Here is a 15,274-nt window from a genome sequence, read left to right as displayed (position 1 = left end):
TCTTTAATAAACAAGCTTATTTTAAAATTATTGGCAAAACAAATATAATAATGTCTCCATACAGTGAATGGGATTAAGAAAAAAATGTCTCTAGAATTGTCAACATATATTTTTACCTGGGTTTACTAGTCAGACAGTTTTATATTTGTCTCTGCTAGATATTTTAAGGTGTTAGGGTTTGACAAGAAGGTTACAAAACTATATATGCAAGGCATTGTCAAATGATAAGGGATACTAGATCTGCCTTCAGTTACATATATGGGTATGTTGAAAATCCATTTATATGAATAAATGCTCATTTATATGAATACATAAATCTTCCAAAAAGTATATAAATTCATAAAAACCTAATATGTTAGTTATAATTTTGATTATGGTGTTAAATCTTTTCTAAAGTTATATTTGTATGGGTATGTTATTAATGTGAGTACTCTAAGATTATATGAAATTTGTAAAAGTTTGATGGTCCCGATGTGATGCTGTCAGTCGTGATTCTGGTTGTTATCTTAAAATGCTGCATGTAATAGAAATAATTAAATTTACATGTCAATTGGGAACTTTCAGTAGGTTTTAACCATGGCTATTTTGTTATCCACTATTATTGTTTTGCATTGTTCTTTAAAAGAATTTATAATCAGCTATAGTTCAAAATTGCTTTCCATGGAAAAGACTCTAACAAGTATTCTTGAACACAGATTTCTCATAACTTTAAGATTAAAGGACTAAATAAAAACTTCCAGAACCCTAGTAAAGAAGCTTATGGGTTCATAAAACTGCTGATCAAGATCAGACAAAATAAAATAAAATTAATTACATGAAATTGAGTAATTGATGAAGAAATGTTTTTATGACTTTTATTTAAAAACATAGTTGGATCTTAACTTAGATTTTTTGTTTTCCAGATTTAAGAATTTTTTTTCTCATGAAATATATATATAGTTTACAACAATTTGGTAAAGTATACTTTTATGAACAATGGTGGAAGCATTTGCTTTTTCTCACTACTTTATTCCTTCAAAATTTGTAAACTATTTTTGACTATTTTTATTTACATAAGTTCAATAAAATTCTACTCTCCCTTTATAAGCAAGATACAATTGAAAACATTGGTTATATTACCAAGGCTTTGAAATGTCATATTTAACAATGTGTAGCTGGGTGAGGTGGCATGTGCCTGTAGTTCTAACTACTGGACAGGTGGAAGCAGGAAGATTGCTTGAGCCCAGGAGTTTGAGGTTGCAGTGAACTATGATGATGCCACCACACTCTAGCCTGGGCAACAGAGCAAGACTCTGTCTCAAAAAAAATTTAAAGAATGTGCATAAAATGCCTGGCTCCAAGAGTTCCCTGCCTTACCAAAAGTGAGTGAAAATTGTCACTTCCTGGCAGATCCAAGAACCTTAAGACTGTAAGTAAAATTTAGAAGTTTTGGTTTGGCTTCCTATTGTCAAGAGGTTTTTAAATCTGAGATTCCTATGTGATCATTATAGAGAGAAAATGTTACATTTCTAAAGTAAAACTATAATACACACGTTATTAGATTATAGCCCTGTGCATTGTTTTCAAGTTCTTGTTAACTATCCACAGCCCTATGAGCTGAAATTAGATGAATTTTAAAAAACAAGCCTCATGCCTGATGTATGGGCCACACAAAAAGTTCACCAAACCACCTAATGTCATGAACATTTAACCTACAAACCAGGAGAAAATGTTGATGTATTCATGCTGTAGGCAACTTTTCCCAAGATGTCAGAACAAAGACTATATATCATAATGAGAATTTTACCTCCCTTAATGCTACTCTTTTTACTTGGCCCGATAATGGTATAATTGAAATTTCAAAAACAATAGCTGCTTCTGGTAACTTAAAACCTAACCTAAGAAATCCTTTAGTTTCCGTTGGTTAAATAAGAAAATGTCTGTGCTGTTGTTAATACTACATGCTGTATCTGGACAAATTTTTCTGGGAAAGTTAAGATCCATATACAAAAGAAAAAAACAGGTCTCACCTTATTCCCTATAGTCATTTGATTTAGTCAATAAATTGTCTTTAAGCCTAGGTTCATGGCTCAAAACCATTATGCAAACTGAAATTGTCATATGACTATGAATTTTACTTTATATTTTCTCTTTTTAAACTTTGTATATGTTACTTAAATTTTTGCAAAAGTACAAGTCCTAACAAAATGATGCTGGCCCAGTACTTCAATATTATACCAAAAAACTACAGGACAGACAAAATTGAACATAATAATAGACTACAGGTAGACTTAGCCCAAGAGCCACTCCCTTCAAACCTCCCTCATGACTCAAATGTGGCTAAAAGGGTCTTGACACTGATTCCTAGTCACCAGTCACTCCCCCCAACATGAGATGAGACTACAAATTGGGAAAGGTCCATCCTGGCACCTAGGGACGTGAAAAACTAACCACAAGATGATTGATCAGTGATATTTTCAAAGAAAGATCTTGATCAAAAGGGGGAAATGTGAAAGTTGTCAGAATCAAACTAGAGTCATTAATGTTAAGAAAACTCTGACAAATAGAGCTGGGGGAGGCCATTAAGAGAGGGTTCTCATGTTTGTATGCCTGTTAACAAAAATTATAACAAAATACTGCAAAACTAAAACCTTGCACAAAGGCCATCAAAACCTTACAAAAAATATTTCTGCAAAGACATCTGCCCAGCAACTCCCTGTTCAACTTCAGACTGGCAGCACCCTTGTTATTGATCTTTGTATCTAAGGATAAGTATCTCAAACAATTGCATAATCTTCCTCATTTTTCCCTTTAAAAACCTGTCTTTATTTCCCTGAAAACACATATAGTTTTTACTATGGCATATGTATTGCCCTTTCTATGCTCGATTCCAAAATAAATAGCTTTTCTTTTAGAGAACCTCTCTCTGTCTGTTATTTAGGTTAACAGTATACTATTGTTTATAACAAAAAAGATAAGCTAAATTTTCATCACTGAGATATTGGTGAAATATGTTTAAAAAACTAAAAGTTTTCTGTATTTTAAGTTGTTGTTATAGAAAACTATTTACATGGAAAGATAGTCATAAGGGCAAAGTCAGGTTACAAAGATCATAAGTGGCCTGGACTCATTTTTGCTTATATAGATCCCTAGCTATTTATCCAGAGGTCTCAGTGGATAAAAATAAATAGAGCTTTCTCTTCAGCATAGCACTAGGCTGCACTTTATGTCTGGTGGCTGTCAATATACTGGGAATATCCACTTTTCCACAGACTTTTAGAAAGCTCCATAGACTGGGCTTGGGCCACAGTCCCTCCCTCCCACCTTCCTGCTCAGGGATGTTCAAACTGCAGCTCAAGCTTCTGTCATGAGGTAGCACCAATGTAAAAAAACAAAAACAAAAAAACTTCACTTAAAATTGAGCTGATGAACTTATGTAGAGAATTACTCTAATTCTGTCTGAAAAAAAAACTGGTAGATGTAAATAAGACTGTAAAATCATATAGTCCAGTACATCCATAGGATGAAACACCTCGTGACTCTAGCGCACCTTGGCAGTCTCCAGCAGGCATAGGGCAGTGCCTGGCAGGTGGGAGGTGACTGAGAGAGGAAGGGGGCACTGGAGCAGGGTCTGGGCAGCTGTGTCCATAGTGTCCTGGAGAGGGGATGACTGAGAGGGGGTGGGAGAAGGTCTGGGAAGCCTGTACAGGGTTGGGCAATGGAGGGTGAACGCCCTGCTCCCTGTGAGGGAGTCCTCTACAGTGTAGGCACCTCAGCCTACATTAATGAGAGAATAGATAAATCAGTGAATGTGACATAGATTTGGGGTCAACAGCAAATGAAACTGCTGTAATACACATACGAATTTTCCAAACAGAATTGCCATCTGAATATACAAACCATCCAACTTGACACAAAACATATTTTAGCCATCTTTATTTCATTTTCTCTGTTTTTATTTGCCATTAGCATCTCTACTATCATATGGTGTAGATTGATGTTCATGCATGATCAATGACTTTTGAGGTATGTTGTTAGTGAAACAAGAAGGTTATGAAACTAAATATAGGATGATACTTTATCTTCTGCAGATACATATATAAATGGATACGTTTCTGCATAAATATACAAGTACTTGCATAAGAAAACTTGTAGAAGAATATACAATGAAAATATCAGTAGCTATTCTCTTTGATTTATTTTAGAGTAATCTTATTTATTTCCTTTGCTGCACTATCTATTTATAACTATAATAAATACCTAATGCTCTTGTAATTACACACAAAAAATAATGTGTCATGTAAAATCAAAAATTCTCAGCCCCAACCACAGGAAAGACACTCACCTTTAGAATGGAGAAGATCCCTTGGGTTTAGGAAGAACAAAAAATATTGAGGGAGCCTCTTCCAAGTATAACAGAATATATTTCCCCTTAATTCCAAACCAGAGTGATAATTATTGATATTTTATACATCGTGACCTTCTAGCATATGAAAACTTAGAGTTTCACACATTTGCAGTATTGTGCTCATGTGGGGTACACACTCAACCCTCCTTAAATAATAATAGTGATTCCCACGTATCCCTCAAATGGATGTTAAAATATGAAGTTGGTTAAATGGTCTTCCTAGCAATTTGAGATTATAATATGTATTCTTCCGTGGTTGCCATTGTTTTTTTATCCATCCTATAATGAGATTCTTAAGGAGCCAGGAATTTATCCAGTGTTAGCTATAAATGTCAAAATGTCAGGCATAAGAATTTGGTATTTTCAAAAATAGTAATTACAACACAGTTTGCCCGTTTAGGAGACATGTGCAACCACGTCCCTTCAAATAACCAGGTGAGCCTAAACGTCATTATTTTTCTTTCCCAGGACATGATATTTGCAGTTCTGTGGTGCTGATTCTCTGTCCCCTCTGACTGATCTGTTTGCAGGCAAACACAGAATTGCTGTCATTATATATTAGGTTTTCTGTCCAAAATATTTATTTAAATGGGATCATATAGATTTTGTTTTTTAAAGCCAGAACTGGCTTCTTTCATTCACCTTATTTATTTTTAGATTTATTCATTTGGTTGCATATATCAAAAATTTATTCTTTTTTGATTGCTGAATAGTATTCCAGTGTATGGCTATACCACAAATTGTGGCATCCATTCATCTACTGATGGATATTTGGGATGTATTCAATTTGGGTATTTTGTACATGAACATTCGTGAATAAATCTTTTCATTAAAATATGCTTTCTTTTCCTAGGGTAAGTGCTTAGGAGTTTAATGGCTGGATAATACGGTAGATGTAAGATTAACACTGTAAGAAACTGCCAAACTGTTCCCAAGTGGTTGTACCATTTTTCATTGCCACCAGCAGTGTATGAGAGTTTCATCCTCTACAGATTCACTATTTTTTAGTATGGTCAGTCTTTTTAATTGTGGTCATTCTCACGGGAGTTTAGTAGTATCTCATTGTAGTTTTTTTCATTTATGTTTCCCTAAAGATTAATGACATTCAGTATATTTTCATGTGCTTATTTGACATTTGTATATCTTCTACAGTGGAGTGTCTGTTCAACTCTTTTCCCCATTTATTATTGGAGTGTCTGTTTTCTTACTGAGTTTTGTGAGATTTTCTATGTTCTAGATTTAAGTCCTTTACCAGATACATGATTTTCAAATATTTTTTCCTGGTAAGGTGATTGATTGTCTTTTCATTTCTGTCAACAGTGACTTTGGATAGAGAACATATCAGATATTAAACTAATATAAACAGATACTACACATGATCTTAGCTAAAAAGGTAGAAAGTGATCAACAGTGTCTTTGGAAGAGGTGAAGTTTTTAAATTTGAGAAAGTCCAATTTATTGATTTCTTCACTTATAGTTTGTGTTTTGGTGTCTCATGAAACCTTTGACTAGCCCAAATTTACAAGGATTTTCTCCTGTAATTTCTGGTAAATGTTTTTTGGCTTTAGGTTCTATATTTAGATCTATGATCAATTTTGAACTTACTTTTGTATATGGTACAATATATGGATCACAGTTTGTATTTGTAAATATGGATATTCACTTGTCCCAGCACAATTTGTTGAAAATACTATCCCTTATTCACTGAATTGCTTTTGTATCTTTGTCAAAAACCAGTTGTCCATAAAATGTGGGTCTATTTTGAGATTCTTAATACTGTTCTTTTGGTCTGCTTTTTTATCTCAATGCCAGTTACTGCATGTTTCTAAGGAGTATTGAAATCAGGTAATGTTTGTTCTCCAACTTTGTTCTTACTAAAAGTTGTTTTCATAGTCTAGATCCTTTGCATTTCCACATGAATTTTATAATCAGCTTGTCAATTTTTTAAAAAAGAAGTTTGGTAAGATTTCTATTGAGTGTCCATTGAATCTACAGATCAGATTGGGGACAATAGGCATCTTAACAATACTGAATTTTTGTGACCCATGAACATGGTATGTCCTCTACTAATTCAGACCTTTAATTCTGTCAGCAAGGCTTTGTAGTGTTTAGTGTCAGGCTTCCATAGCTGTACAGATTATCTATAAATACCTCATGTATTTTGATGCTACTTTAAATAGCATTACTTTTCAAAATGTAATTGCTAATTGTTATATTTTCTCTGAACTGTCAGCAGTCAAATGTTTAACAATAGTTGTTAAGGAAACTTTTTAGTTGAAAGCACAAAGTATTCTCAGATAAAAAGTGTTTGATACTCAACATGCTTTTACCTATATTTCCATATCAGCTTTTGAAAGTCATTGGCAATGTATTGAAGCTAATGACAGAAATGTCATAGAGACAATTCCAATTCAGCAGGGCATCTCCACTACATCACTAAAAGAACATGGTTTAGTAGCTTTAAAGTTTATATGTGTGGGTAGAAATCAATCTGTTCCAAAGTGGTATTTTATTTCTTTACCTCCAAGTAAATCCATCTATATGAATTTCTGGGATCTTGGGTTGTGAGAGAAAGAGGGATAGAACATAATTGTATGGTGATATATGCGTAAGTATGTGTATATAAATATTTGTATATCATGGAAACTGGCAGAAATATTTGTTGTAAGGAATACTTGAGGTTAATTGCTGTGGTCATGTCAGTCTTACTCTAGTCCTAGCACATAATAGGAACAAGATTGGGGTGGTGGTTGTTTGTTTTTCCCAGCTTTCCTTGGCCAGCATGGTTACAATGGTGACTCAGCGACCTCTGTGGGATTTGGTGCAGAGTATCCATTTATAATTGTTGCCTGAATCCCTTATTACTATGGTGTTGTCACATGCTGGTATTCCAATTCTGATATTCCTTCTAGAATTATTAGTTGCCATTTAGAATAGGGTAAAGCTTTTTCTTCTTGTTTAATTATTTACTTATCTATTTATATCAAAAGTATGCCTCAGAGATTCCCATTTTTCTCAAAGGGTTACCCCCTGTTACTACTCTCAATATATGTGTTGATGCTCAAGTTGTCCCAGAATTGGCCAGTGGAAGCCCCTTCAATTTGGCCTCTGTGAACATTTGACACCTCCTCGAATGCTTTAAGTGTGTACTTTGCTCTCTGAGCCTATTCCCCCGTGTGTAGAAAGGTAGTAATGATGCCATCTCAGAGCATTACTTTGAGGATTTGAAGAGGAAAAGTCTCATAATAACAAGCTATGGCATTTGGCATAAAGTAGGCCCTCAATAAATATCAGTTCTGCTTTCCAACTTTGCCTCCTTCATTCTGTCAACGTGATGTCTCTGATATTAACATAACAGTGTGACTACAGAAAGAACACTTGGAAGTGTGACAGCAAGCAGGGATAAGCCCACATTTCCATTATGTGTGAGCATCAGTGTCACTGCTGTGTGGGGGAGGGATTGTGGGATGGAGCTGGGGGAGAGGAGAAGCATCACTGCACAGTTTCCAGTTACCTGAGAGGGGATAGGCAAGACATCACCACCCCATCCCCTGCGTTTCATGTGTTTTCCCATCCTCTTACTTTCCTCTCTATTCCATGTGCTTTCTCATCCCCTTACTCTCTTGTCTAGTGTAACATCAGAGAAGAGTGTGGACTTTGTGCCCCAAACTCAGGAGCTCATAAAGAAGTACCAGGTGTGGTGTGAAGTCCACAGGTTACTGGAGCAAGAGTGAAGAGATCAGGACCCTGTCATTGGGACACTTTAGGTCAGTCACTGCTACCCCATTATACAACAGGATAACATTTCTCAATCCTCTTGACCACCAGGAATATTCTGTAGTTTGTGTGATTCCATGTAGGAAAGAAATCTGAGGATTTAGGTGGGAGGGAAGGACCGGTGCACTGTCAAGTAATTACCTTAACAGAGACTCTTCAGATGTCCCAGAAATCTGCATAGTTGGCATTAAATTAATGGTACTCAAATGTGAGCTGTTGAGGACAGGATTTTTCCAAGTATGGCCTATGGACCACTTCTTCCAGTCTTGAGGGATTGGTTGTTAAAATACAGATACTGGCCAGGCACGGTGGCTCAAGCCTGTAATCCCAGCACTTTGGGAGGCCAAGGCAGGAGGATCACTTGAGGCTAGGAGTTTGAGACCAGCCTGGGCAAAATAAGGAGAACCCTGTCTCTACAAAAAAAATTAAGAAATCATCCAGGCATGGAGGTGCATGCATCTAGTTCTAGCTATTAGGGAAGCTGAGGTGGAAAGATTCCTTGAACCCAGGAGCTATGATCGCACACTCCAGCCTGGGTGACAGAGTGAGGCCTTGTCTCTAAAAAATAAAAAAAATAAAAATAAAAAGCATTTTACAAAGATAAAAATAGCAGATATTTTTATCTACTATAAATCAGCTGAATCAAATCCAGGGAGGTGGGTTGGGAGCTGCCTTCATTTTGAGTAATTTCTCCAGCTGGTTCTAGTACTCACCCAGGCTTGAAAAGTATTGTTGTGGATTTGCAACAAGGCCCATTAAAATATTTTGAAAGCTTTCATGTCAAATTTGATTGTCAGTTGCTCCTGCTACTCAGCTTTAAATATTGGTATCTTCTTTTGTGCATCAAACTGGTAATGATTCCTTCAATTAAGTAATATTTATTCAGTGATTTATATGTGAGGTACTGAACTAGGCACTGGGGAAACAGCACAGAGAACAAGACAGGCAAGGTCCCTGGAGCTATTATTCTAGTTTGGGAAAACTGGCAATAAACAATTAAACAAGTCAGTAAGCCAGGTGATTTCATATGGGGATTTGTGTTTTGAAGAAAATAAGCATGTATAGTAGAAAATGGCCGGGACAGGGATTATTATAGATAGGGTTGTCAGTGAAGGTCTTTCTCAGTAAGTGATACTTGAGCTGAGTCCTGAAGGTCAAGAAGAAGCCAGGTAAGGACAGGCCATTTTGTCAGTGTCCTCATGCTGTGAGTGGGCACCAGTTGATCTAGGAGCAGAGGAAAACCTGGAGTGACTGGAGCCTGGGTAACAATGTGCAGACAGGTGAGAGATGAGGTCCAAAGAACAAACAGAAGCCACATGGCTTGGGCCATGTAAAGACTTTAGGTTTTATTCTGAATGTGGAGGGTTAGAGTATGGGAATGACATGATCTGATTCTTTTTGTCAGAGGTGACTCTGGCTGCTGTGTGGAGAATGGACTGGAGAGAGACAAGAGAGCATGTGGGGATAACGATTAGAAGAATATTGCAGAAGCCCAGGGGAGGGACTCCGGTAGACGGGACCAGGGCTGCAGCCGTGTGCAGAGGGAAGGGTGGACTTTGTGTTTGGAGATAAGGCAGGCAGGACCTGCAGTGTCTGTGCCTGCAGAATGGGTGGGGATAAGGCAGAGTCAAGGATAATCCCTGGGCTTTTTGTTGGGCCATGTGGAGAAATGGTGGTGCTGTTTTCCAAGATCAGTCACTCCCAGTGCTTTTGAGATGTTGTCAGGATAGTTAGGTCATCCAACTGTGGTTGTAGTGAAAATTGGTGAGCTTAAAAAAGGATCCATGGCAGAGGGCACTCTGGGAACTTGTGCACTGCAGGTGGCACAGGTCACTTGGAGCCAGTGCACCCTGCGAGCCCAGATGTGCTTGTGGAGACAGAGCTCGCAGGAGATGATGACAATGAGCTTGGTGCTGCTCAGCAAACGTGATGGTGGCACTCAACTTGAGCAGCTTCATCACCACAGCGCTCAAAGACAAGAGTGTATAGGTGTGGTAGCACAACTCTGGGATTATGCTAAAAAATTGTAGAAAACTTCACTGGATTTAGAGAAAGTAGTGATTTAGGATTCATTGCATTTCATATAACTGCTGATCTAGAGAAGACATTTGATTGGAGTGTTAAGCAGATTTTTCTTTATTCAGCAGCAGAATATTTAACAAAAATATAATAGTCTGTTGTCCTTCGGGACAACATTGTTCTGAAAGGTAATAATCTCAAGCTTCTGTTGAAAGATATGAAAACAGCATATTATTTCTTTGACAATGGAAATGGTCTTCAGGGAATTGGGAATGTCACTTTGACACTATCTTGGAATGTTGTACCAAATGATGGAATTCTACCTCTTGTGACAGGACCAGGACACTTATTTGTCTCATTTCCAGATACATATGAAATAACAGAGTTATTACATCATTCTGCATTTGAAACAACATATTTGTATGTTTCATTCAAAACTAGCACAATGGGGATAAAATTTTTCATTTTTACTTAACTATGGAAAGTTCTCAGGACATGGGAATAAGGAGCCTCTGTCTCAGGAACTCATTTGGGTATGCACAGCATTGTTAGTTTACCATAGTTCTACATTTAGAAAAAAATTGACTTGTGTTCAATTTGATAATCATATCATCTGCCTTAGTGTCAGTTTTATAGAAGTCTCTTGAAGTCTCCTCAAAGATAGAAGACTTCAGACTTATAAAAACCTAAGTATGATTACGAAGGCTCAGAGATGATTCATAAAAGAGAATTAATTGTAAGACAATTATTTAAAATAATTATGGTTAGAAATGAATTAATTTTGAAATGTAGTGCTCACATACTCTTATCTCTAGCAGTTTAATCTAGACAAACAGCTATATCAATGTTTGTTATTCCCCTAATTAATTACATTTAGTTTCTTTATGCTGAAAGGAAAATAATAAGCAACTTCAGAAATTTTGTAGGGTATAATAGGAAAGTGGGTTATTTTGAATTTCCTGTTCTGAAATTATTTTCAGTTCTTTGGTGGATCTCGTCAGCCAATTAATAGAATTAAGAGATGGGCTTTCAGGTGAAAATAACCATTTTCCGCTATTGTGTATCTAAAGCTTAGAGACCTAAAGCTTTGGATCTTTGGGGTATAGGTTAACAGAAATGTTATTTTATAATACTTTCAATTGACATGAAATAGGTTTATGAGGAAAGAAACCGCTGGCTGTGAACTTTGGTAGTAAATAAATGTCTATCCATTTCGAAAGTTATCCTTGCTTTTAGCGGAGAGCCTGTGTACATGACATGTGACTGCCAGTGATTTAAAGACATCTGTTTTGAAAAACTGTTGCATGTTTTTGATGCAATTTGGGAAAATATTTACTTCACAAATACAGATTCATAGGAAAAAAATACCAAATGTGTTTGAGGATTTTCTTAAGAAATAAATATTCAGCATTTTTTCTAATAAAAATGAAAAAAAATCAATTGATGACAGGATTGAGTTGTAAAGACTACTAAGCTTTATTAAAGACATATGCAAATTATTAATATAAAACCATCAGAACTATAAAAATCTCAATATGCAAGCATGTATAAAACAGCTCACATTATTGATTTTTTACTGTGCCCTTAGCACTATTCTAAGGGTTTTCATGTACTAATTCAAGTAATTCTCAAAGCAACAATCCATGAGGTAGGGATGAGTGTTTTTCCCATTTTACAGAATAGGAAATTGAGACATAGAGGTTCTTTCATTCTCCCAAGGTCAAAGAGAACCAGGTATCCTAATGTCCATGCAGAATTTTTTTAATTAGATTATTGAGCATTTATCCTTTAAAACCAAATCACAAAACAGTATTAGTTTAAAAAGTCTTGTCTTCTTAGGTTAGTACTTAATAATCAGGTTTTACAGCTGAAGCATTTGAGTGACTGTAAAGTGAAGATGAAGTGTTCACAGTCACATTGTTTGTAAGAAGCAAGATTTTTCCCTAGTCTGTCTTCAGAACCCACACTCCTACCTAGTGCACTTGGGAAAAAGAAAAAGCTATTTGTTAAACCATGTTAGCCCATGTCAGTTGATGTTAGGTCGGGACTCTATCTCTTCAGCTGGAAACCGTGTGAAAACAATGTTTGGACCATGAATCAGATGCTATTCATTTTTTAAAAATTGAAAAAGTAATCATTGTAAAAACAAAAGGGTAATAATTATTTTATAGAGGTAATAATCATCACTGTTACTATGCATTAGAAAACTTGGCTGTTCAAATAATTCCTTGGGCTTCCATGGTGAATTCTGTTCCCTTTCAGGAACTCAGAGTGCTATTACAAATGGAAATCACATTGTTCTGTTTCTATGCTTCACTGTTTGGGAGGCAGGGCTGGTCTGATGCCCTTTGACTGGTGAGACCATTTCTCCCAGGGATGCGCTAAAGGATGATGAGGATGGTATTTCTGAGTCATGGGGTTTATGTATGCAACTCAGTAGATACTGCCAAACAGTTTGTCAAACTGGCTGTTCCAATCTGTATTCCCACCAGCAATATTCAGAGTTCCACTACTCCACATTCTGGTCAACACCTGGTATTTTCCAACTTTTTCATTTTTTTCCTTATGGTGGGCATGTGGTGGTATTTCACTGTGGATTTAAAATTTAATTTTAATTTCTCTTTAACTCTCTCTGAAATTCTAAGTTTCTTTTTAATCTAAAGAATGACTGTCTTCTTTTTTTCTTAACCTTCCTATTTATTTGCTTAAGAAACTGGATCTTTTATCCTGTGGGGTTTGTCTTCCGGATTTTCCTGATTGTATCCTTATTATGTTATTTGTCATGCTCCTCTGGCCCCTCCAATTTCCTTTAAATTGATAATTAGATTTAAAGCCTTGTTCAGATTCAGGTTTTTGGCAAGAGTACCCCAGAAATGGTGTCCTTTACTCCTACGGTGTTATACCAGGAGACTCATTGGGTCTGCTTGTCTCTCCTCCTGCGAACTTGAAACTGATCACTGGATTCTGGTGTTGTCAGGCTGGCCCATCCTTTATAAAATTTCTGATATCCTTTCACCTCAAGTGATTTGAACCTCTGAAGTAGACACCCAAAACATATTTCATAAATTAATTAGATGTAGACATAGGAATAAGTAGGAAACAAAACTATGTGTATGTCCTCTCATTATTTTTATAAACATATGAATTTTTCAGGGAGAGTTGGGGGTTACACTGAACTTATTGTTTTGTTATCTGCCTTGGGGAAAAATTTTGTTTCTGTTTATGAAAATTATGCCTTATCTCTGGGAGAAAAATAACCTGCAGAGAGTGGAGAACGCTGCCACCTGGTGGACAAAATCAGAAATGCAGTAGTGAAACTTTCAACCGGGGAGCTTGGCAATGGGCAGGGAATTTGGGGTAGAGGGAGGTGCTTGAATTCTGTTGTATAAGCCAAAGATTTTCTACACACTGGTGGCAATTCTGCTATATTCATGCTCATCCTGGTATCTTAAAGCCCTAGGACTAGAAGTTTAGCCTTCGTGTGAACTGAATAGAAAGCTGCACTAGTTGATGTACAAATAATTGTTGTGAAGAAGGTTGAGTCATAGAAACACCTGGAAATCCCCATCACACAAGCAGACACCTTGTAAAATAAATAGTTTTGATCTAATTTTTTATGCATAAAACAGTATACCGTGAAGATGTTTCCTAAACAATGAATATGAGAGGCCGGGCGCGGTGGCTCACGCCTGTAATCCTAGCACTCTGGGAGGCCGAGGCGGGTGGATCGCTCAAGGTCAGGAGTTCGAGACCAGCCTGAGCGAGACCCCGTCTCTACTAAAAAATAGAAAGACATTATATGTACAACTAAAAATCTATATAGAAAAAATTAGCCGGGCATAGTGGCGCATGCCTGTAGTCCCAGCTACTCGGGAGGCTGAGGCAGTAGGATCGCTTAAGCCGAGGAGTCTGAGGTTGCTGTGAGCTAAGCTGACGCCACGGCACTCACTCTAGCCTGGGCAACAAAGTGAGACTCTGTCTCAACAAAAAAAAAAAAAAAAAAAAAAAAAAACAATGAATATGAGGCCGGGCGCGGTGGCTCACGCCTGTAATCCTAGCACTCTGGGAGGCCGAGGTGGGCGGATCGTTTGAGCTCAGGAGTTCGAGACCAGCCTGAGCAAGAGCGAGACCCCACCTCTACTAAAAATAGAAAGAAATTATATGGACAGCTAAAAATATATATAGAAAAAAAAAAAAATTAGCCGGGCATGGTGGCGCATGCCTGTAGTCCCAGCTACTCGGGAGGCTGAGACAGGAGGATTGCTTGAGCTCAGGAGTTTGAGGTTGCTGTGAGCTAGGCTGACGCCACGGCACTCACTCTAGCCTGGGCAACAGAGTGAGACTCTGTCTCAAAAAAAAAAAAAAAAAAAAAACAATAAATATGAGTATCATATTTATAATCAGTTCACAATTATCTTATGTTGTCAACATTTTGTACAATGAAGTTGCCATATTTAAAACACTAGAAAATCACAAATTTACAAAATAAAAGAATCCACTATCTCCCCCAAACGTACACATGCTGATTTATCAAATAAATCTTTTTAATGTGCTCTTTTTCCACAGCAGTATATGAACATGGTTCTTAGTTAATAAATGTATTTCTACACTATCATTTTGTGACTAGGGCCACAGGTTTTCCTGATTTACAACACGTTATCTCACTAACTTTGTCACACTGTTAGTTAAATCTTTTCATTGTCTAAGATATATCAAATATAGTCAAGACATATATTAGAAATTAAAAATATTCTATCTGTCCCCATCTTCTCCCTCTCTATTATACAAAAATAGTCTCTTAATTTATTGGTATCTATTCTCCAGATTTTTTCTGCATGTAATAACTAACTTATTTTAGTAACACATGTAATTATAAACCAATGTCAATATATATATTCTTCTGCATAATGAAACCATATATTGCATTATCATCTATGACTTTCCTGATTGAGTAGATATGATTCTTTTTTCATTTTATTTTTTATTTGCTTTGTGTTTTTTCAAATGTTCTTTGGGGATTTATATTGATTTTTATGTGCATTATCTCTTTGTATCATTGACCTATCTCTGTTATTTAAGAGTATTTCATAT

The 15,274-nt window shown here is 36.5% G+C and overlaps 1 pseudogene; it reads right to left on the bottom strand.

Annotated features, from left to right (window-relative positions):
- Window positions 1–5,670: 5,670 nt before the first annotated feature.
- Window positions 5,671–5,792, bottom strand: LOC138379187 (U2 spliceosomal RNA; annotated as a pseudogene).
- Window positions 5,793–15,274: the final 9,482 nt, after the last annotated feature.

The sequence above is a fragment of the Eulemur rufifrons genome, chromosome 30, assembly GCF_041146395.1.
Source record: "Eulemur rufifrons isolate Redbay chromosome 30, OSU_ERuf_1, whole genome shotgun sequence".
NCBI classification, from domain to species: domain Eukaryota; kingdom Metazoa; phylum Chordata; class Mammalia; order Primates; family Lemuridae; genus Eulemur; species Eulemur rufifrons.
Note: the sequence above shows the minus strand (reverse complement) of the source record. Positions and strands in the feature narration are given on the sequence as shown.